Below are 24,362 nucleotides of genomic sequence, written 5' to 3'. Positions count from 1 at the left end.
CCTCACTGGTATTTAGGTTTTCACAGCCACATCAGAACTGCTAAAGCTGAGTCAGTGTCTTCACTCTGAGTCTGTGCAAGCAAGTGCAGAGGTTTCTTTTCTGTCATCTTGTTCACCAGGGAGTAAGAAGCCCCAGAACTCCCAGCCACTTTATTTTCTGTGGTCACATGCAGACTCTTGTCATTCAGTGCCTATACCCCTTAAGAATTATCATCAGATGGAGTCTGCTTTACTTGAACATAATGCTGAGATAGACTGGAACAAAACCAAGTTCTTCTTCTAGTGAAAATGGATGACATTTCTAGGTACCAGAGTTAACAGATCCTGAGGGTAGTGGGTGGGAGGGACGGTATGGGGGGAAGCCATTGTAATGTATAAATCGTACTTTGGAAATTTATATTCATTAAATAAAAGTTAAAAAAAAAGAATCAATAATATGAATATCATAGCAAACACACAAGAGCTATTTATTTAGGATATTTTTTGTTGCTGTTTATCTACAGAGCCTTGAAGAGAAATGTTTTAGTTTGGCTTTTTAAAGTCTTTAAGTTTGCGTTATTTAAACTGAGTTTTAAGGGAGTTTGCTCCTAATTAGCAATATAACAACCTGTTTTATTTTCCCCAGATTTGTTCATATCTTGTCAACATAAATCCATGCAATTTTTTAATCACATCATAGGAAACTTAGGAAAGAAGTGACAGATTTCCCAAGAGTGGCATACATTACAGGAATCTCAGTAAGGACGATATGTGTAGACATTAATGAGACATGATTCTCTACAAAGCAAAATTTATATGTCAGATGATGAGTTTCTCTATCAAAACAAATGTAGAATTTATAATTTAATATCTTACAATCCATCTTGTGGGATTTATTTTTAGAAATTTTGTCTAGATCTTATGTTTGCTTCCTTCTGTTTATTAGTTTGTTTTGTTTTTGGTGGAAATGAAGCCGAGTTCCTAAAACCATGATTTAACTGATTCCCATTGTTAATTTTTACACCTAGTACTTATAAATGGACTGATCTTGTTACTGAGATAAATGTCAAAACTAATTTTTGTATAAAAATCCATGTGACTTCTGTCTTGCTTATTTTTCCTGTGAAATAATTGTTTTTCAATGAAGTATCCAGAATATGAACAAAGCACCTGCAGTTACTTTTCAGTTATAAAATGGTATTCACTTAGCAGAACAACATGTCTTTGTATAAGCTGTATCAGACCCAACTGAAGATGAAAAACTCCCATCCCCATATATATCTGTGCTGTGCACAAACATGAACCTCCTTTAAATTTCCATGCCATTTTACAACCCCCATTTTGTAGCAGGCAAGGTTAGTGGTTGCTAAAAACGCCAGCAGGACGGGGCTATCTAAAGACAACCGTCATCAGTATGTTAACTATACAAAAATAAGTACATAAAGATATTACATAACTTAAAAAATCTTACGTGACTTCATAATTTCATTTTTTTTCTTCAAAAGGAGTGAACTTTGTACAGGGGATTTAAATGCAGTATATACCAGGAAAAAATGAACTGGAACCAATTATTCATCATATGTTCATCTTTTTTTTTATTCCTCTTCCTCCTCCTTATCCTCATCTTTCTTTCTCTTGCTCCATCCAGCCTTGTGAACTCCGTCCTTTGCTGCATCAGGCCTTCATCGAGCACAGAATGCAGGAAGCTTTTTCCCATGTTCCCTTCAGCTTAGTGCCCTTGTTTTCCCAAGGCTGCCCCTAACTTTGCTCCCAGTTTCCCTGTATCACCACCACTGGGTAGGCTTGGGTGTTGTTGGATTTGAGGTGGCATTCGTAACAGAACAACAACAGAAAAGACCAAAAATAATCTCTTGGTTGCACTGGGATCCTTGAACTTTTTGCTTTCATTTTTGTTGGGATCCACATTTTGATTTCTTTCATAGTGCGCCTTGTCCGCCTTTGTGGCATCTTCACGTTTTCCTTTCTCTTTGACACACAGGATCTGGCCCCTCTCTGAGAACTACTAGGAGGGATTCTAGATGACAGAAGCATGGGCTGCTGCTGCTGCTGGGTTCCTTCTAATTAGGTCGCACAAAGACCGCTTTTGATGACATTTGCCTCTCCATTTCTTAAGGTAAGTTTGGCTCATATTTATTTTTCCTCATACGCACAGAGTTTTCCAGTGCCCATCCTGTCCTCACTTAACACATGCTGTCTGTATGGAGCTCAATATATTGTTATGGCTGCTGTTCTAAATTCTAGATTTTTATGAAAGTAGTCCCAGAGAGATTTGGGCAACCATATCATTACTGGGTCAGAGCTGCAGGTTTATAGATTACAACTTTTTTTCAACTTTCAATTAATAAATATAAATTTCCAAAGTACAACTTTTAGATTATAGTGGCTTTTTCCTCCCATAACTTCCCTCCCACCCGCAACCATCCCATCTCCCACTCCCTCTCCCATCCTATTCACATCAAGATTCATTTTCAATTATCTTTATAAACAGAAGATCAATTTAGTATATACTAAGTAAAGACTGCAACAGTTTGTACCCACACAGAAACACAAAGTATAAAGTACTGTTTGAGTACTAGTTATACCGTTAATATTAAGGTCTGTTTGTTCTGTTCTCACTGTTACTTAGTAATCTCTGTGCCTTATTATATACAGCTAATAAAGTATACATATTTTAACTGAAAAGTTCTAGCATTGATACTGCAGTAAGTTGAATTCAAGGTTGATAAGTGATCCTCAAGTGTAGACGGATCTTTCACAGGACTGAAAGTTGCCTGACTATAGAAATCCACTTGGTATTGTCTTTCTGATGAGCATGGCAATCCTAGGATATGAAATAGATGATGGACAATTTCTCTGAACACCTTGCTGGCTTCCTAAAATGGGCATCTGGGAATGTGCTGAGACTGTGAAATAGGTAACCAAAGTAGGAAACGGATATGATTTCTGTTCTAAATAGGCCATTATGTGAAATGAACAAAAGTAGCCTCCATTTCCCGAATAAGGAATGATTTCTTCCCTTCTGTAAATTGGATGGCAATCGATATGAGAGAGGGAAAAATATTAGTAATGCTTTGCCTATGAAAAAGGGCACTTCCAAGCCTAGTGTAAGCTGTTCTGACTATAGAATTGGGAAAAAATAAGCTACTCTTTTTAATTTTGTTGAAAATCTACTTTCACACAATTAAATCTGAAATCTTTTTTTTTATTCATAAAAGGTGAACTTGTGCTTATGAGGTGAAATCTATGTTGGGTAAATCAAAATGGAAAAGGCAGTTAACTAGAGAACAGGGGAAGGTGAACAATGGCATAGATGTTCTGTTTTCCATTAGCCATTCTGTAATGTGGACATAGCTGTACATGCACACATATGCATGCACACATGCGCAAATGCATGTCCTCTAATTTAGAGTTGCCCATGATGTTTGCTGGCTACGTTCATCTATTTCCTTCGTCTGTCTTTATCAGTAATAACAGTTCCATTGTTGCATTAGGAGCATCTTTTCCTGTGAGCACAGCTGTCGCGTTGTACATTTAATCTTACGTACAACTTAAACCTTGTATTTTGTTAGGTTTAAATTGACTTATGTTATGTTTGTATGTTACATTTTTTTATAAAGGTTAAGCATTCATTATCTGTCATACTATAAGCTCACTGTGGACACAGATCACATTTTTCGTTGCCTGGAATTTTCTGTGTATTTTGGCATATTGTGGGAATTGATAATAATATGCTTAGTGGGTTAAATTGCATCCATTAAGATGTGCATATTGCAAGTGTGTAAATCACTGTATCTTGATTGATACATTGTCATCAAAAAACAACTGTTTTTCTCCTGGATGAGAATAAAAGTATTTAAAAACATATGTATTTATGCAAATGACAAAAAAGAAAGCACAGTTTAAGAGCTTGTTGTAAACTTTGTTTAAACTTTAAGTTTCACAGCACAGGCATACTCAGCATTTCTCTTGTAAGTCTTTAAAATCATCCCCAAAACACAAAGATGTGGGGAGCAACTCGGACTAGACTAAGTTACTGGAATTAAGACTTATTCTATGCATCTGCTCTCCCACAATATGGCGCTGGGAGAGGAGAAAACAGCTTCTACTCAGCTGCCTCCAGTTCAACCAATAAATTGTAGGACCTGCTCCTGATTGGAGGAGAGCAGCGTACTCGGTGTGTGGATAGCAGAGTTGGGATTGGTGGAAGAGGACTATAAAGGAGGAGAGAGACAACATGCACCAGGAACATCTAAGGGGAACATCTAAGAGGAACACCTGTGCAGCCCCCGAGAGAGCCGGCCGGTGGTGTGCCGCTCCCCCGCGGAAGTGGGGAATGTGGCAGGGGGAACCGCCCTTCCACAGAGGTGGAAGGGACGGTAGCCAACCCGGGAAGAACCAGCAGCAAACCCGGGGAGGGCCGAGCAGACGAAAGAACAGCGCAGGGTCCTGTGTCGTTCCTCCACGAAGACGGGGAGCGACATAATGGTGCCGTGACTCGGATATGAAGCCTAGGCAGGGTTTAGTGTCGTTCCTCCACGAAGAGGGGGAACGACACAAAGAAAAAGTATTTTTAGTACATCTCCCTAAATCAAACATTCACCCTTCTTTCTCATTTCTCTCCTTCTCCTCCCACACATTCATTCACACACATAGACATTTGCTTTGGTATTTGAGCTATTTTGCCTTTAAGATAACTACCATGTGCCTGGAGAGAATGGAATTAGGATTCTTGTTGGCTACCTTAAACCATTTAAAAAGTAATCATGTTGAATGACATATAACTTGATTATTTTAATAATTCTCAAATTTCAAAAATACATAATGGATTTTTTTTCTTCCCAGAATGAATGAGATACAGTAGACGTATCTCACATGATTTTTATTTATCCACTTATAAATTCATATTCTTACTGAATGGCTGCTGACACAGTGCTCACTATGGCATGGTCATATACTAGAAGGCAGTACTGACCAAGGCATATGAGTTCTCCAAGAGCTTCATTGTACTTGGAAGGCCAAATGTTAAACATCTAAAGCAAGCAAATAACACGTAGTGTTGTAAAGCCCCTGCCTGCAGTGCTGGCATCCCATATGGGCACTGTTTCATGTCCCAGCTGCTCCACTTCTGATCCAGCTCTCTGCTATGGCCTGGGAAAGCAGTAGAAGATGGCTCAACTCCTTGGGCCCCTGTACCCATGTGGAAGACCAGGAAAAAGCTCCTGGCTTTGGATCAGTGCAGCTCTGTCCATTGCTGCCATCTGGGGAATGAGTGAAGCAGCAGATGGAAGCTGGCTCGCTTGTTCCCTCTCTCTTGATCTCTTTCTCTCTCTTCCTCTCCTCCTCTCTGTGTAACTCTGACTTTCAAATAAATCTTTAAAAAGAAAAACACACAGTGTTAATTCTGAGAATAAAATTGAATTAGGGATTATTTGGGCTAGATTTGTGGTAGATGAGTTAATGGGAAGGTCCCAAGGCAGAGAACAGCTTGCGTGGTTGTTTGAAGGAGGAGAAAACTATGTGCTCATACTTGAGGTGTATGAGAGTGGCTCTTGGTAAAATCAAAAGAGCAGGCCAATGTCTGATCACATGAAGCTGTCGAGACCAAATACAAAGTTTGAGTGTTACTTAAAATTTCCAAGTAGGAAAGTGCATTATCAGGTTTATGTTTTGTGAAAGATTACTCTGGCTGCTATGTGGACAATGCATTGTAAAGGGAGAAGAGGGAGATGAAGGCAAGTAGTTGAGAAGTGCTGCGGAATTTCAACTGAGATGATGTGCCAGTGTGTAGCAAGCTCCAAGTGAGGATAACAAGGAATGGGAAAAGTACTTTTGTCCTTGGATGTACGAAAGTTTTGTTACTCTGGGGAGATAGTAGCAGACCTACAATTCTGACCATCTTTTTGATGTCCTGTTTATTTTCGATCCTTCATTCCCTTTTATAAAATTTAACAACCACATGCCCTGTCATGTAATATTATAGTTTTTCCCACTACTGATAATTCTTCACCTCCCTGTCTTGTGGTTTTTATCTTCACCATGTGACTTTCTTGGCCAAGGAGAAATTGTTAACATGGCTGAAGAGAAGTCTTTACATGAGCAAGTGTCGGCTTGCCTTCTCTGCTTCTCTGATCCATTGTGAGAAGAATGTGATCCCATAGATGCTGGCCCAAGGGTGATAAGCAAACACATAGCACAGATCTGAAACCTTGAACTAAGCTCGCCAAACCACAGCTGTCCTGGACAACAGACCTAACAATAACAACAAAAAGGTTGTATTGTAAGACCTTGGTTTTAAGGATGTTGTTTTAAGGATGGTTTTATTACAATAAATGTTAACTAATGCCTTTTTTTCTTTTTTTAAATCAAAGTTTGACAAAACTGTATTTACAACAGTGCTAATAAATACAGGAATTCTTTTTTTATTTTTTTCTCTTTAAATATTTCTTGTTCTGTGTTGGGCTTATTTCAATTAATATAATGTCCTGCAGTTGTATCTATGTGGTACAAATGATAGAATTTGTCTTTTTAATTGCTGGAATAATAATATAATATTATATGTGTGTGTATATATATATATATATATATATCTGGCATTTTCTTTGTCCATTGATTTGATGAACCACACTTTGGTTGATTCCATATTTTGGCTATTGTGAGCAGGGCTGCTATTAACTTCCTGTTGCTGATATCTCTTTAATACAATGGTTCAAGTCTTCAGGGTTTATACCAAGTAGTGGTATTGCTGGAACATATGCCAATTCTATTTCTAGTTATTTTAAGAAATCACCATACTGTTTTCCATAGTGGTTATACTAATTTAAATTCCCACCAAACTGGATGAGTTCCCCTTTCTCTACATCCTCCCCAGCACTTGTTTTCTATCTTTTGGATAAAAGCCATTCTGATGGGTGAGGTGATACATCACTGTGATTTTTGATTTGCATTTCAATGATAGCTAGTGATGTTGAGCATTTTTTTCATATTTGTGTTGTCTATTTATATTTTTTTTTGAGAACTGTGTTGAGGTCCTTTGCCCATTTCGTCACTTGATTTTTTTTATTTTTTAATTGATGATATAGCTGGCTATTAATCCTTGGTCAGATAAGTAGCTTGCAAATATTTTTTTCCCATTCTGTCAGCTGTCTCTTTACTCTATTGATTGTTTCCTTTTACTCTATTGATTGTTTCCTTACTCTATTGATTGTTTCCCAGAAGCTTCTGAGTTTGATGTAATATAATCTCATTTGTCTAGTTTTGGTTTTGTAGCCTATGCTTTGCAGGTCTTATAAAAGAATCATCAGGGGCCAATGCTGTGGCACAGTATTCTAGTCTTTGGCCTGTGGTGCCAGCATTTCATATGGGAATTGATTCCCATCCCAGCTGCTATTCTTCCTGTCCAGCTCTCTGATTGTGTCCTGGGAAGGCAGTGGAGAATAACGAGGGTAATTGGGCCCCTGCACCTGTGTGGGAGATCAGAAACCCTCTTACTAGTTAAAGTGATCATTTTAAGTGCATAACTGATCATAAAGATAGGATTAAATGTCAAAGGGATCATATAAATAAGACCATAAATAAGTCTGCTAATTCTAATTGATAGAATTAAAAAGGAGAGAATGATCCAACACAGGAAACTGGATACATAGCAGACTCATAGTATGAAAAATGCTCTAAACAGCATTCTGACTTCAGAATCAGCCCTTAAGGCATTTGGATCTGGCTAAACAGCCCACAAGAGTATTATAGGTATGGAAAGCCAAGACAATGTGGCAAAAAATGACCCTAAGTGAAAGATCTCTGAGTGAGATCCTGGTGGAAAGAAGGGGCCATCAAAGGAGGGGGTATCTTTCTCTGAAGGGAGGAGAGAACTTCCACTTTCATTTGACCTTATTTAGACAAGGACATAAGTTTGTGAACTCAAGAGCCTTCCATAGCTTTGGCAGCTCCTGATAAGTGCCTCAGGTGATTACTGACATCATAAATAGGAGTGTCAGTTGTTAAATCAACAATGGGAGTCACTGTGCACTTTCTCCCTTTGTAGCACCTCTGTCCTTAATGTGTTGTACTATGAGAATTAATGGTAAAACGTACTCAAACAGTACTTTATACTATGTGTGTCTGTGTGGGTGAAAACTGTTAAAATCTTAGTTTAGAGTTGAGCTTCTGCATATAAAGCTAATATATATGTATATAAAACATTAAAATGAATGTTAAAATGGGATGGGAGAGGGAGTAGGGTGGTTTAAAGGTGGGAGGGTTGTTATGAGGGGAAGTACCACTATAATCCAAAAGTTGTACTTTCAAAATTTATATTTATTAAATAAGTTTTCTATAAAAATAGCCTTTTGCCTTGTTGATCTTTTATATAATTATTATTTAGTTTCAATACCACTTATTTTTATTGTGATCTTTATTACTTCTCATCTGCTAATTTTGGGTTTGGTTCTTGTTTTCTCAACCTTAAAGATGCAACATTACATCATTTATTTGATACCTTTCTCTATTTTAATGTAGTCATTTAATTCTATAAGCTTTCCTCTTAATACTATTTTGCTATATCCCAGAGGTTTTGATATGTTGCATTAAAAAAAAAAAAAAAGCCGGCTCAATAGGCTAATCCTCCACCTGTGGCGCCGGCACACCAGGTTCTAGTCCTGGTCAGGGCATCGGATTCTGTCCCATTTGCCCTCTTCTAGGCCAGCTCTCTGCTGTGGCCTGGGAGTGCAGTGGAGGATGGACCAAGCGCTTGGGCCCTGAACCCTATGGGAGACCAGGAGAAGCACCTGGCTCCTGGCTTCGGTGTGCCGGCCGCAGCGGCCAATGGAGGGTGAACCAATGGCAAAGGAAGACCTTTCTCTCTGTCTCTCTCTCTCTCACTGTCCACTCTGCCTGTCAAAAAATAAAAAAAAAAGTTGCATTTTTATTTTCATTAAAGGAATTTTTTGATTTCTTTTTTAGTTTCTTCAATTACCCATTGGTCATTTAGTAGCATGAATTCTTTTGGCTGGGGAACTCAATCCATTTACACTCAAGAATGGTATTGATGGGTATGAATTTTTTAATTTACTGATTGTACTTGCTGTGCTAGGTATCATGTGTTTTCATGATGTTTAAATCTTTGGAATTTCTTGTAAGTCTGGTCAGGTGTTTGAGAAGTCTGTTTTTGCTTATGTGGGAAATACATTACTTTGCCTTCCCTTGTAAAGGATAGTGCCACTGAATATGATATTCTTGGCTCAAAGTTTTTTTCTTAAGTCTCTGAATGTATCATGCCACTCTTCTGGCCTGTAGGGTTTCTGCTGAGAAGTCTGCTATTGGTCTAATTGCTTTGCTTTTATATGTAATTTGATACCTTTTATCTTTGTGTCTTTCAGATTCTTTCCCCTGTTCTTTTTTTTTTTTTTTTTTTTTTTGACTAGCAGGTATATATGGGATTTTTTTAAACTTTTATTTAATGAATATAAATTTCCAAAATACAGCTTATGGATTCCAATGGCTTCCCCCCCATAACGTCCCTCCCACCCGCAACCCTCCCCTTTCCCACTCCCTCTCCCCTTCCATTCACATCAAGATTCATTTTCGATTCTCTTTATATACAGAAGATCAGTTTAGCATACATTAAGTAAAGACTTCAACAGTTTGCTCCCCCATAGGAACATAAAGTGAAAAATGCTGTTTGAGTACTAGTTATAGCATTAAATCTCAATGTACAGCACACTAAGGACAGAGATCCTACATGAGGAGTAAGTGCACAGTGACTCCTGTTGTTGACTTAACAAATTGACACTCATGTTTATGGCATCAGTAATCACCCTAGGCTCTTGTCATGAGTCGCCAAGGCTATGGAAGCCCCCTGAGTTCACTGACTCTGATCATATTTAGAGAATGCCATGGTCAAAGTGGAAGTTCTCTCCTCCCTTCAGAGAAAGATACCTCCTTCTTTGATGACCCGTTCTTTCCACTGGGATCTCACTCGCGGAGATCTTTCATTTAGGTTTTTTTTTTTTTTCCCCAGAGTGTCTTGGCTTTCCATGCCTGAAATAGTCTCATGGGCTTTTCAGCCGGATCCACATGCCTTAAGGGCTGATTCTGAGGCCAGAGTGCTGTTTAGGACATCTGCCATTCTATGGGTCTGTTGTGTATCTCACTTCCCATGTTGGATCATTCTCTCCCTTTTTTTTTTTTTCTATCAGCTAGTATTTGCAGACACTATTCTTGTTTATATGATCCCTTTGGTTCTTATTCCTATCATTATGATCAATTTTGAACAGAAATTGATTCTTTCCCTGTTCTTAAAAATGTATTAATATAAGGTGAATAAACTTCATAAATACAAATTTCAGTACATAATGATATTTCCCACCCTACTCTCCACTCATGTTCCCACCCTCACTCCTCCTTTTTATATTTTTTCTTTTAATTTGTGCAGTGACACACTTTGAGTTTATTTTATAATCACAAGCTTAACCCTCAACATAGAATTCAACAAGTGAGCTCTTTTAACAATTTGTTAAAAATGTGCCTTGGATAAGATCTTTTTGGTTGAGTTGGCTTGGTGTTCTTTAAGCTTTTTTTATCTGATGTTCATGTCTATTTCAAGACTTGGGAAGTTTGCAACTATTATTTCAGTTAGTGGATTTTCAATGTCTTTTATGTCATCTTCAAGAATCCATATAATATGAATATTTGGTCAATTGTATCCCATATTTTGTATAGTCTTTAAAATAGTAAAGTCTTTTTTTTTTTAAATTTGTTTGGCTTATTTCAACATCCTTTTCTTTAGGGCAGAAATTCTGTCTACCTCTTGTCTATCTTGCTGTTGAAGCCCTGAGTGGTATGTTTGATTTCACTGAGTGAAGATTTCTTCTCCACAATTTCTGCTTGGTTCTTTTTAATGATTTCTACCTTCTCAGTAAAATTTTCATTCATGTCACCTATCAAGTGTCACTCCCTGTCTTCGTGGAGGAACGACACAGGACCCTGCGCTGTTCTTTCGTCTGCTCGGCCCTCCCCGGGTTTGCTGCTGGTTCTTCCCGGGTTAGCTAACGTCCCTTCCACCTCCGTGGAAGGGTGGTTCCCCCTAGCCACTTTCCCCACTTCCGCGGGGGAGTGGCACACCACCGGCCGGCTCTCTCGGGGGCTGCACAGGTGTTCCTTCAGATAGATGTTCCCCTTAGATGTTCCTGGTGCATGTTGTCTCTCTCCTCCTTTATAGTCCTCTTCCACCAATCCCAACTCTGCTACCCACACGCCGAGTACGCTGCTCTCCTCCAATCAGGAGCAGCTCCTGCAGCTTGTCAAGTTGGTGAGAGGCAGCTGGGTAGAAGCTGTTGCCTCCTCTCCCAGCGCCATATTGTGGGAGAGCAGATGCATAGAATAAGTCTTAATTCCAGTAACTTAGTCCAGTCCGAGTTGCTCCCCACATCAAGTTCCTCAGTTCTTTAAACTCTTTATCTGTATTCTCTCACATCATGTTGCATTTACTTACAATGATTATTTTGAATTACATTTATGGCACTTGACAGATTGCCTATCTATAGGTATGGAACTAATTCTGGAGAACAATTGTGCTGATTTGCCAGTGTCAAGCTATCTCACTTTTTCATGTTTCCTGTGTTCGTTTGTTGATGTCTGCAGATCTGGTTTAATAGTCCCTCCTTTATAGAATAGCTTTCTTTGGAAAAGAGTGTATGGTTTAGATGGATTGCAGTGTATCACTTGACTTGTGGCTTTGGGTTTGGTTTTAGGTGAGCCGGAAATGTAACCTCTGAGTGATTTCTTTTGCTTGATATCAGCTGTCTCTATAGGTGGTCCTACCTGAAGCAGTTCATAGGATGTGTATCTTCAGTTTCCAGAGTTCATTGGCAGTTATGCTTGGGATTATGACAGCCAAGCCTTCATCTTTGTGCTGAGGAACACGGAGAGGATATCCCTTTGTCCCACTGGCAAGCCTGAGTGATGGGGGGCTGGTGGTACCAACAGCTGCGGTTCTAGTTCTGTGTAATACGGATGGACTCTTGCTCCAGTTTTTCTGGGAAAGTGCAACTCCTGCTGGGGTTAATAACTCCAAAATCCCTGGTCCCAGCAGTGGGGCATGTGAATTGAACCCTGTTCAAGTCCTACAGGGTGACTACAAGGGGCCTAGGAGATTTTGCACTGGCAAGTATGGATTTAGAGAGAGAATGCATGCAAGTTCTTAAGTGCACTAGGTTTCCAGTGGGGTTGAGGAAATTCTTATTGTTACAGTCCTGGTGTTTCAGGATACAGTGGTAGGATTACCGAGATCTCCCAGGGTAGGATCCAGGTGTTGAAGGTGATGGTAGTCAGCTGCATGAAGCAGATTGATGTAGGTAGAAAGATTTTAATTTGAAATACAGTTCATAGTGATTGATTAATCTGAGATTTGTTAACTGGTAACCATATGCCTAGGATTCTGGTAGATTATCTTGGAGAGAAACAGATAAATATTTGCAATTGCATCAATTTAATATCTGCCACATAGTCCATACTATGAGTTCTTCATTAAGTCATTTTTCTCAAGCATTCTAGAGAACCCAGAGATAGGAGAGAGTGGGGTAAGTAGGAAGTCTTTCATGGTGGATGCAGGTATTGAGTTGGATCTGCAAGACTAGTATATTTCAAGAGTACCACTTTGATTCTGAACATTTGTCATACAGATGACAACTATGAAAAGTGTAGTGGTCATTATTCACTGTCTACCTCTGGCTTTCTTTTTTCACTGCCCAAGGGCCAAAGTCTCTTCTGAGTACATAGTCCTCTTCCCACCTGTAAGGACAGCTCTTTAGGATGGGGAGGCTTGTGTCCAGGCTCGGCTCTAGTAAGCAGCTTGTCGCTGAGTGACTTGGCCAGTTCCTGGGAGGAGAACAAGTTAGAACATGGCATGTCCTTGGGCGGAAATCTGAGGAAGATCTTGAAACGTGCCTGCTGCCTCGGCCCTCTGACCAAGGTCTGGGACTGGATGCACTGCTTGTCATAGATCTCAGCAATGAGCCACCTTTGTTCTTGGGGCTTCAACAGCCTCTGCTGCTGCTGTTTCATCCCGAGAGAACACGCAGTCAAGCTGAACGTTGAACGTGCCCGTGATGATTACTGATGATTGGTCCTCAGTATGGATCCTCCTCTGGTGCTGTGTGAAGGTTGCCTAGTGGTAAATTCCCGGATTGAGTCCCCTACTCTTAGGGACACCCCCCCCACACACACACTCCGGGTCCTTTCTTTCTCTTCTGCTTCTTAAAATTTGCTACTTAAATAAACTGCTTGCTGCTTTATACTACAAGGCTTGCAGTGTATTTCTTGCAAATGGAACTGAAAGTAACCAAGTCTGTACACAGCAGGAGGCCGTGTAATTTGCCATCACACCACCTAATCATACCTGCTTTCCTCAGAGGCTATTGGCAAGATAACCTTCAGAATTTGATAAAATTCATCTTCTGAATATTCTTTTTGTCTTTATTGAGTCAAAGTAACATTTTTTTACATTCAAAGTAGAAAGAGGAAGAGATGGGAGAGTCTACTGACACACTGCTAAATTAGATTCCTGATTGGAAGCCGACCTGAGAAGTGGCCTTACATGTAAAATTGTCCATCTTTCACCTCTGAAGTTTTCAGATTTGACATAGATGGCTTATTCATCCTGACTCTGTCAGGCTCTGTATTTCCCAATATAGCATATCCAGGGGAAGTGGGAGGCAGTTGTTAAAAGAAATTCAAAGAAGCACTCAAGGTATTATCTTTCCTGACCTTTTAATTGTGCCTCCATTGTGAAGGAAAGCAGGATAGAATAAGGAGGAAGGAGTAAAAGAAGAGAAGGAGGGCTTGGAGTGAAATAAGAAAAGAGGAAGAAGCAATTTTTGAGCACTTCCTAAATGCCAAGCATATATCAGATGCTTGATGATCTATGAAGTATATGTGTTTATATACAGTTATCTCCCATGTTGTACCTGCAATACTGATATTACTAAAGGCATCTTAATAGATTATGAGCTTAAATAAACAGCTTAGTATCCTGTAACTAATAAGAATTTCTATGTAAAGTATGAATGAAATACATAAAATGTATAATTATTTAAAAAAATCGTGCAAACTTTATAGTAGCTGTGTGAAGATATTTTATTGTTAATCAGTTTTTGAGGCAACAGGCCTATGAAGGTTTGGTAACAGACACAAAGTCGCACAGATAGCCAATGACAGAGGCTGGCTCACAGTGGAGTTGCCTAATTGTGAAACTCCAGATTCTCTAACTCATAAATATGTGAATATTTATAATTAATAAGATTATAAAGAAAATTTACGTATTTCCAAATATGTTTGGTAACTTTGATATACTTTGGACAGTACAACCCAAAAATTCATATTTTACCAAATTTAAATAATTTCTGAGTTGTCTTTTCCCTTTCCTCAAGTTGTTACAAAGTAAAATCTCTTTCCACCTCTTGACTAACCACTAATTGCATTTCTCCTATTTAGCAGATAGGCACTTCTATCAACTAAACCAGTTATCTGGTTCTGCGAAAGAAGCAGAGGTTTCAGTGGCAATTAGAAATAATTGTTGTGATTTCTCCTCCTACCTAACTCTGGCTTCCAACAGAGCAACACATCTCATTAGCCTTTGAAGACAAGGCTGTTGAAAGAAAAATGTCACCTTTTGAAAACCAAATCCCATTCAGTTTAGGATCCAGTAATGTTTATCGAGTCCCTTTCTGACCCAAACAAAATGGATGATGTGTAACAGCACAGAAAATGTAGAATACAAGGTTATTCTATTCAGAAAAATGTCAAACATTAGAAACGGGACAAGGAGGGTAAGGTAACAAGAATATTCTTTGAACTGAAAAACATGCTCAAGGATTCTGCAAGTTTTTCTTAAAACTGTGATTAAATCATCCCTTTTGCTTATTAATTCATAACCAATGGTCCTCATTTAAAATCAGCATCCTTTTTAAATTGATGAAAATTAAGTTTAACTGTGTGTTTGTATATGCATGTGTATGGAGGATGGGATCTGTTTGTGCTGGTAGGGGGAAGGTAGAGACCTTAAGACACTTTCTGCCTTTAAAATCTTAACCCTTGTATACTTGGAAGACAGGGCTTTGAGAGATGACTCAAAGTACTGAGATGTATTAGAGTTTAAATTGGCACTCACCAAATTCTTACCTGGACACTGGCACAGTATAAAACTTCTCTAGCTCCAGATTTCTCTAAATTGATTCCCATCATAATGTAGTAGAAATGAAAACAAGGTCACCCATCCAAAATCTCAGTGTTTCAAGAACTGGTTCAGAAAATTTTCAAAAATTCTAGAGATAAAAACAAGTGCTTCATTTAATCTTTCAAAAAGTATTCTGATGCCATTTAAATTATCACCTATAACCATAGCAAGATAGTTTATGTGACCAATTTTTGTATCTACCTGTTGTAGCTATTATTATAGACCTTGGTAATCAGTCTTGAGGTAAATGAGTATTTACCACAATGATAAGCAAGAGGTCTCATTCTAAGATACTTCCTAATCTCTCTTACATCTTCACCATTCAAGATACCAGATGATTAGAAAATACAAGCATGTTGTCTCATGATAAAATCACTCATGATTGCAGTCCTTTCCAATGACACTTGGCCATGGATTAGTTTAATTCAATCATGAAATTGGGTAGCTCAGTTCATCGATCTGATCAAATGGGCAATAGGATGGAAGACAAAGGTCATGGGCGGAGAGCTGCCAAGTTTGAGACTGGACTTTCTGAGAGAGGTTACCTTTCAAGGTGGTGGTGGACCTACCTGTGAAAGTACAGAACTATTGAGTCTACAATCTAAATATATATTTTTAAAGTTATTTGAGAGACAGTGTGCACGTAAGAGAATGCAGGGATACTGGTTCATTCCCCAATGCCCAGAATATCTGGGACAGGGCTGGGGATAAAGCTGTGAGCTAGGACTTAGTCTAGGTCTTCTACAAGAATGGCAGTAACCTAACTGCTTGGGGATCACCTGATTCCCTCCCAGAGTCTACATTAGCAGGGAGCTATACTTAGGAACCAGAGCTGAGAATTGAACCCAAGTCCCCCAGTATGGGACACAGGTATATTAATACATAAGCTAAACAACGTATCCCATTCATTCATTTTTAAGCAGATATCAAAGAAGAGGGTTCTTGCCCTTTGTTTTATCAATTTCAAATTTTATAAATGCCACCTTCTCTCCCACACTATCCAAAATGTTCTTAACACAATATGAATTATAGAAATGTCAGCCCAATTCCCCTGTTGGGTTAAAGTTATTCCATATTAAATTTTCTCAAACTGTAGTGGCAGATTTCCAGTCTCTGTGTTTAGAGATTTAATTCCTCATCTCATCTTTATTCTTATACTTCAATCATAGCTTTACTCTCTCTTCGGTCAAACCCTTATCTTATCAGTTATCTTTATACGAAGTTTCATAGGCCCCTCTGCTAATCCTGTGGGTGTTTTATTTGGAATCCCAAGCAACTACTTAGACCTTCCTGCAAATCAAGGTACTAGACACAATAATAGTGAATCTGTGAGCACCTAGCACAGCCAGACTCTGCTGTGCAAATGTGATTGGAGTGCCCAGCTTATTTTCTCACTGTCTTTAGATTCTTTATATTTAATACTGTTGTCTGCAGCTTGATATTTGGGACTCCTGGACTTTAAAAAGAGAGAGACAGTAGGGAGTAAAATCAAAAATGTATTTTCACTGAGGTATGCTCCATTTTTTTTTTCCTTGCAATTACTGAAAAACAAGTTCTTTGCAATGGGTCCCCAAGTGGTTTCTTGGAGAACATAGCAGTACAGAAAGTAAGCACAGATATGTGTGCAGGTGAAGAACCAACTTCCCAGGGCAGTCTCTCTTGCCCTAATTAAGAGAAAATGTTAGAACACGGCAGGAAAACACACATTTTCATGGCTGGATCTGACTCTGGTGATCAAAGGCTGCCTCATGGGGGAAACTCTGATCATTTTTAAGCCAATGGTTGTTGGCTGGTAAAACTTAAAATGTAGTGATTTTTCTGACAGGGTAGCTTGAATGGGGTAAACAGAAGCTTATGTCAGGATTAAAAAAGGAATAGAGGTTGTGTTGTCAGAGTGAGCTGTGGGTACAATGTGCAATGATAAAAAGAACAGGAAGTTGACTTCTGAGACCTGGAGCCAGTATTGATCCTTCCACTTCCATTAGGGGCACCAAAACTTACTGGACTAGTGTTTATGAAACAGTTCAAATAAATAACTAGTGTATCTGATATTTAACATATCAGATGATGGTACTTCAAAAAATGATGAAACATGAAATTAAAAGATAAACTTGTCTTTCTATAAAAATAAAGCCAGGTTTTTTTTTTTTTCATGATAGAACTTTTGCGTGAATCTTTTTTTTTAAGATTACTCATGTAGTGTTTGCTAAACTTTTTTCTTGGAATTGTTCTTAGTGTAAGACATTTGCTACCGAAAGAAAACAAAATGGTTTTAAAGTCCTGGTTATCAGTGTTGCTACTAGACAGGATTTAACAAGCTTAGCATTTCACTTGGAAAGGACTCTAACCATGCCCTCTTGGTGTTTCCAATTTGTCTCACTGCTCCAGTGCAGTTTCACCTTGCTGAATTCTTGGGACATAGAATGTATTACATTTATCCTCTGGCTTTCAATAAGCTGGGCCAATGGGATGCACTGGCAGAAGATTGAGAGCCAGGCTGAAAGAATTGGTGGTATTTACTTTCTCATTGGTTTCCTGTATTGGTCCCCTGCTTCTCTCAGTAGCTGATTTGGTTTCCTGTCATGAGGTCCTTTGTTTCTGACTCCAAACTCTCTCCAGGGTACAGAGCTAAAGATGATAGAGATCCCACAGTGCTGTTGGCATCATCTTCATTAAAACTCTCCTTGTTTCTGCCCTTTAGTAGGAATTTAATGACTACTCCAAGTGACTGTAACTTCCTTTTTCTCTCCCTTTCTCTTTCTTTTTTTGTGGTTCATATTCAGATTACAAAACCTGGTGAAGCTGTAGGGATCTCCAAGCTGCTAAGACAGGAAATTATTATCCTTCTGCAGGGCATTATAGATATCAGTTCTCACTACGTGCCCACTACATTCCTTATTTCAGTTTTGTGCAAGGTCTGCAGGTTTGATATGCTGTTGAAGGGTCAGTCCTAAAGGCCCTGGTAAACTGCCGATTCAAAAAAGTGCAACAAATTATGCTACGATTATTATTACTTGCTTAATTTATCAAAGTGGCTTCTGTACTTTATGAGGAAGCATGGATTGTTCATTCATTTAGTAATCCATTTGAGAATTCATAAATCCATTAAGTAAGCTCTCAGTATATATACACCTCTGTGCTAGTTTATTCTGGTTGAGGGAAAAGTCTGGCATTGTGGGGAGAGTTAAATGGAAGCTATTTTCACCAGTAGGTCTGAAGATGCAAGAAAAAATGTAAGCAGAGCTTGCGAGCTTTATTTCTGTGGAATAAGTCTATCTGGAAGGAGTCCTATTTGCAGAATGAAGCTACTGCCAGAATATGGTACCCAGTCAGAGAGGGAGTAGGAAGAATTGCTTCTACTCTTCTTTCCTTCTTGCCTAAAATTTCCAGATTTTTTTATTAAAGTAATATTATAATCTAAGGAGTATAATTCAGTGCAGAAAACATTTGTAAATATATGGACAAAGTGATTTGGCGTGCCTCAGAAACATGCTTATCTTATCAGACACAGCATTCCGAGAAGTTATTTTCAGGAATCAGCTAAGGGACAGTCATGGAAATTCTCTGGATTTCATAGGATTTCTGGAGAATGTGTAGGACTTGAGCAACCTGGGCCTGCTGAAGTAACCCTTTCTTATCAGCATGTAAAACTGCTACATTTGATTTTGTCATTCCTCTCCCAGCTTCCAGCCTTCTTAGAAATTATTAAGTAGGGCATTTCAGTAGTTTAATTTGAAACTAGTGATGAGCAAAATCTAGCCACTAATCTTATGACTGTAGCCCCAGGATTGGTATATCTTTTCCAGGGCTCACTTTTTTTCTCAGTCCAAGTTCTCATCACTCTCATGGACTCCCTTCTTTCCCCATCAAACACCCTTTCCAGAAAGACTTGAAAATTACCTCTTGCCACTTACAATCTCCCTTGTACTTCTCTCAAAGGGGTTTTATACCAAAATGTCCAGCTCTTTCTGTCAAATGAACTGATTTGATCTCTGATAATTGGAGAAGGAAACCCCTGTGATGTCACCACATTGGGCTGTCACTAATACACTCTTCCCAAGTAACCAGTCTGAAGTTTACATTTGGGAATTCTTTTTCACAATGCTGACAGTTGTCATTTTGACCCCAAAACCTTTACTACTTTCAATCATTACTATTCACCTGATAGTTAACTAAGCCTCTTCACAATGATGTCTTTGATTGCAGCACAATCACTCTCCACTTGGCTGTTGCAGCACAGAGTTAACTCCAATAATAGCTTGAACAAAGTATGGTGAGATCTTCTGGACTTCTGTCAGTAACAAAGCACAATTTCTTTGTTTAGGAATTAGTATTTTTCCTTTATTCACTTTTAAATGACATATTGCCTTTTTAAAATCATCACTGAGGAAACAGATTTTACACATTTCATGTCTTATTCTTTTCTCTAGTCCTGGCTGAATTTCAACTAAGTTAAATTGTTGAGTCACAAAGTGGTGGTGGGAAGCAGGATAGAAACCACCCATGAAATTTTTGATAGTCTGCTCCAAATTTTGCGTGCCTTTTCTCCCTAGGCAGTTCCCAAAACATATAAAATGATTTGTTATCTAAAGATAACAGCTGTGTTTTGGGCAATGTAATTATCAACAACACATTCTCTACTCCAAAGAACTATGTAAGTATTTGTATAAATTCTTGTGTCTATTGGAATAGCTATTGCGGCCTATGTGTATTGATAAGAACACAGGTAAAGCTATTTAGCATGAAATGTTTGTCAATATCAGTGGTCTCTTTTTCCTAAAAGCAAATTATAAAAATCACATAAGAATAAAAAATATAGATCTAGTTACACAAGAGTTTAATCCAGGGCCTTGAGGCTGTAATAGTAGAGCCTTCTTTGAAGCATTTATTTTTCATTTTTAAAATGTATGCAAGTATAATTTCTTAAGAAAAAACTTACCTTTAATGCCTGCTTTATGTTTGGATATATTGCTAATTCTTGAAACTTGATATTTTTGAGAATATTTTTAACTATAGTATAGTAAAAGTCTTAATGCTCTGCTAAATAGAGTTCAACAAATAAAAAGTAAAAAGACCACAGTTGAATAGGAAAATAGGTAAGGGTTATCAACAGTTATCAAATGAAAAAATGCTGAACTTATATAAAGTGACCTTTAAAATTCTCACAAAATCATTAAAAGTATAGCAGTATCTAATTCCTATCGATTCAGTGGCCAAGGATTTTAAACAAAGTATATTTTCCTACAATAACATAAGAAAGGAAATCACAACCCCTAAAGGCATTTCTAGCCCTGGATGCCTCTTATACATAGAGGAAGACAAGTAGCAAAAGGTACTGGAGTTTTGAAACCCAGTGGGTATTTACCTCATTGTAGTGATAGCCCAAGACATTTTCCCCCCATTTTCTATGAAAACCTAACAGCATATACGAAAATTACAGGTTAAAGTCCATTGCTTCTGGAATAGTGGTAAGACAGATAATTAAAAGAGACATTTACAGTATAATTTTATTAAAGCAAAATAAACAAGGTAGATGTTTATAACAAAGCATAAATTGAAAAATTTCCTTGACCTTAAGCTAACATTGTATTAATTTAGAGAAATAGGAAAACAGAGCTATAATTTTCCCTATTTCTGATCACTTGGTTGTCCTGTTTCTAGAATTTTCCCCCTCAGGTATACTGTTTACCCAATAGTCAGAATGACCATCATAAAATATACACGAGCTCATACCATCTGAGCATAAAAATTTTCAGTGGCTTCCTATTGTATTTAAAATCCAAAATCATACCATAGTCTGACTTCAGAATTCCAGGGGTTCCCGTACATGGACATACTTCTCAATCAGATTCCCTGCCATTGTCTGACTTCATCAACTTGTTTCATGATCTTTGAGCATCCTTCATGTTCTTCCCAACACAACAACCAACTTGCCTGCCTCTAAACCTTTTGAAATCATGGTTCCTTCTGTGCAGAATTCTCTTTGAATGGGTTATTCCTTATCTTTCTCAGGTGGGGACTGGAATGTGATTGCATGAAAGAAGTCTTTCCAAAGATCACTCATTTATTTCTCAACTTACCACCTATTGCCTTCCTCACATGTATATTTGTAATTTTTATGTAATTTTACTTATATGCACACATCTCCCATGTTCACTGATATCTTTCTTTTTTATTCTTTCATTTAACATTAGAACCCACCTTTTTACTCACATTTTGGTCCGCTCCACCGTGTTAGAATAACTGTCCTTGTCCCTGAACAAACTGATGAAAAGCACCATCCTTCTTCATAAACTACTGAATTACATTGTTTTGCTACTTTTCCTATTAATTTATTCATCATTTTGCTTGAATATAATATTCATTAAATTGTATGATAGGTCCTTGGGATGATTTTTCAACAAGAACAATAACAAAAAGAATTATTTTCATGGGGGAGTTAACTCCAGGATAAATAATGACACCCAAATGACTCATAAATTCCCATTCGGTTAAGAGCTTCAAAAATTTGACAGTCAAAAGATTGTATGTAAACCCATTTTCATTCTGAAAGTAGAGACAAGTACACCAAAGAAAGAGTAAGAGTCCTGGAACAGAATGTGAGCAGCTCTGTACATTTCCTTCTGAAACCAGGAGACAATGTGTTTAGAGTAACGGCAAGAGTAATGGTGCTAAATCATAAAGGGCTTTTTTAAGAGTCATATAAGTTAGGCTGCAGAGAACATAAGGGCTGCATCCTGCAGTTGGGAGGAGGTTGCCCCCAGAGAAGTTGAATATATCATAAAAGCTAGAGTCAGAGTTACTGAAGGTGACTGATCAGATGTGAATTTGTAAAGCAATCGCTCACTTTTTTCTTATTTTCCTGTATAAAAGTAGATGAAATATGGCTCGAAGTTTCTTAATTATTTCTGTACCTTAAATATGTCTCACACATGGCAGGTACTCAAAAGATATTTGCTTACTATGTAAGTAAACAATAACAAGAGAAATGTACTTCCTTTTAAGACTACCTGCATATGATTGCTGAGGATATGAAATGTGTTATTTGGTGTGTTCAGCTTTCCTCCTCCTGATTTCCAACAGAGTATGTGAACCATAACAGCACCTTAATGTGTGCATCCTTAGTTATTTCGACTTTTTCTTTTTTTCCATCTCCCAGATGTGCCATGGTCCCTTCAAACACTTAGGCCACAAAAACAGCTTCTGTTCTTTCTGTAGCCTCCTATTCGTGTTGCTCCTGACAATTTGGAGATTACATTTTCAAAGGATGTTCCAAAAACAAATGAGAATGACCCTTCACCCCATACCCACACAAATGCACAGGTGCATATTCTTAGATTCCTATATAAAGCAGAGTGAAATAGAATGATGTATTACTCAGTTCTATTTCTTTTGCCTGGCTTACATGAGACCTAAATTCATTTGATTTAATTTGAATTTTCACATTTGCTTACATGTGAAGGCACATAATAGGTTGATAAAAATCTGCATTCTGTCACTTTGACTCCAATCTTTCCTTCCATATGATTTGTATGAATTCTGTGCTAAAAGGAATACTTATTGGTTCTGCCATTTTGCTGGAAAAGGTGTGGTATATGTTCGAGCCACATCAAATTACTTTATTAATGGTTAAAATAATTTGTAAAGTGTTAGAAAAATGTTCTTGCCAAGGACCCTAGTGTGAGACTCATTTACTGAACTATTACAACTCTTTATTTCAGATGGTAAAATTGTATTTCACATTGCTACTTGGCCTTCTGGCTAAGATCATGTGTAAAATTGTCTTTCACAAGAGATGACAATTAATTATTTTTTTGGCATAGTTGAGGATTTTTATTTTTAGTTTATGGAAAGACTTGTTCACATGATTTGTACTTCTGCAATGAGACATCCTAGTGTCAAAGTCAATAAAACTCAGCATTTGTCTAGATACTTGTTCACCCTTTTTACAATTCCCATGTTAATGTGATACTAATTCAGACAACAGACTCAGTGTAGTTCACAGATGCAAAGTCAACTGTTTAAAAAGTTTTTGTCTTTAGCTGATAGAATAAAAAAGGGAGAGAATGATCCAACATGGGAAGTGAGATACACAGCAGACCCATAGAATGGCAGATGTCCTAAACAGCACTCTGGCCTCAGAATCAGCCCTTAAGGCATGCGGATCCAGCTGAAAAGCCCATGAGAGCATTTCAGGCATGGAAAGCCAAGACACTCTGGGGAAGGAAAAAAAAACCTAAATGAAAGATCTCCACGAGTGAGATCCCAGTGGAAAGAATGGGTCATCAAAGAAGGAGGTACCTTTCTCTGAAGGGAGGAGAGAACTTCCACTTTGACCATGGCCTTGTCTAAATATGATCAGAGTCAGTGAACTCAGGGGGCTTCCATAGCCTTGGCAGCTCATGACAAGAGCCTAGGGTGATTACTGAGGCCATAAACAAGAGTGTCAATTTGTTAAGTCAACAACAGGAGTCACTGTGCACTTACTCCTCATGTAGGATCTTTGTCCTTAGTGTGCTGTACATTGAGATTTAATACTATAACTAGTACTCAAACAGTATTTTTCACTTCATGTTTCTGTGTGGGAGCAAACTGTTGAAATTTTTACTTAATGTATGCTAAACTGATCTTCTGTATATAAAGAGAAATGAAAATGAATCTTGATGTGAATGGAAGGGGAGAGGGAGTGGGAAAGGGGAGGGTTGCGGGTGGGAGTGACGTTATGAGGGGGAAGCCATTGTAATCCATAAGCTGTACTTTGGAAATTTATATTCATTAAATGAAAGTTAAAAATAAAAAAAAAATCAATACAAAAAAAATGTTTTTGTCTTGTGTATTTGATTTCTTATTGTGATCATCATTCAGTTTATCTTTTTCTCTCTGTCTTCTGGAGCTGCTCCTTTTTTTTCTCCTTAGGATTTTCATTTGTTTTAATTACCTCAGGGGTCTATAATTTATAATACAGGCTTTCAAAGTTGCTCAATTATTTGGGTATATGATAGTAGTGAAATCGTAATGTATTGGGGGGGTTACTTTAGCATCTGACATTGTTTCATAAAAACTTTTTTAAAACTTTTTAAAGGTTTTCATTTTACTGAGATTATCTGGAGTTGACACAAATCTTCCTCTTCTAGCC

General features: G+C 38.0%; 1 long non-coding RNA gene across 1 annotated transcript in view; it reads left to right on the top strand.

Moving 5' to 3' along the window:
- Window positions 1-24,362, top strand: part of LOC149128042 (uncharacterized) — a 153,064-nt gene that overhangs the window by 7,260 nt on the left and 121,442 nt on the right. The window contains exon 2 of the long non-coding RNA XR_016229673.1: window positions 1,979-2,113. This is a non-coding gene — a long non-coding RNA (uncharacterized LOC149128042). The remainder of the gene's footprint in view (window positions 1-1,978; window positions 2,114-24,362) is intronic.

This window comes from Oryctolagus cuniculus, chromosome 2 (assembly GCF_051225735.1).
Source record: "Oryctolagus cuniculus isolate XC-2025 breed Fujian yellow rabbit chromosome 2, ASM5122573v1, whole genome shotgun sequence".
In the NCBI taxonomy this organism is placed as follows: domain Eukaryota; kingdom Metazoa; phylum Chordata; class Mammalia; order Lagomorpha; family Leporidae; genus Oryctolagus; species Oryctolagus cuniculus.
The sequence above is the reverse complement of the archived record's forward strand: the minus strand, read 5'-3'. Positions and strand labels throughout refer to the sequence as shown.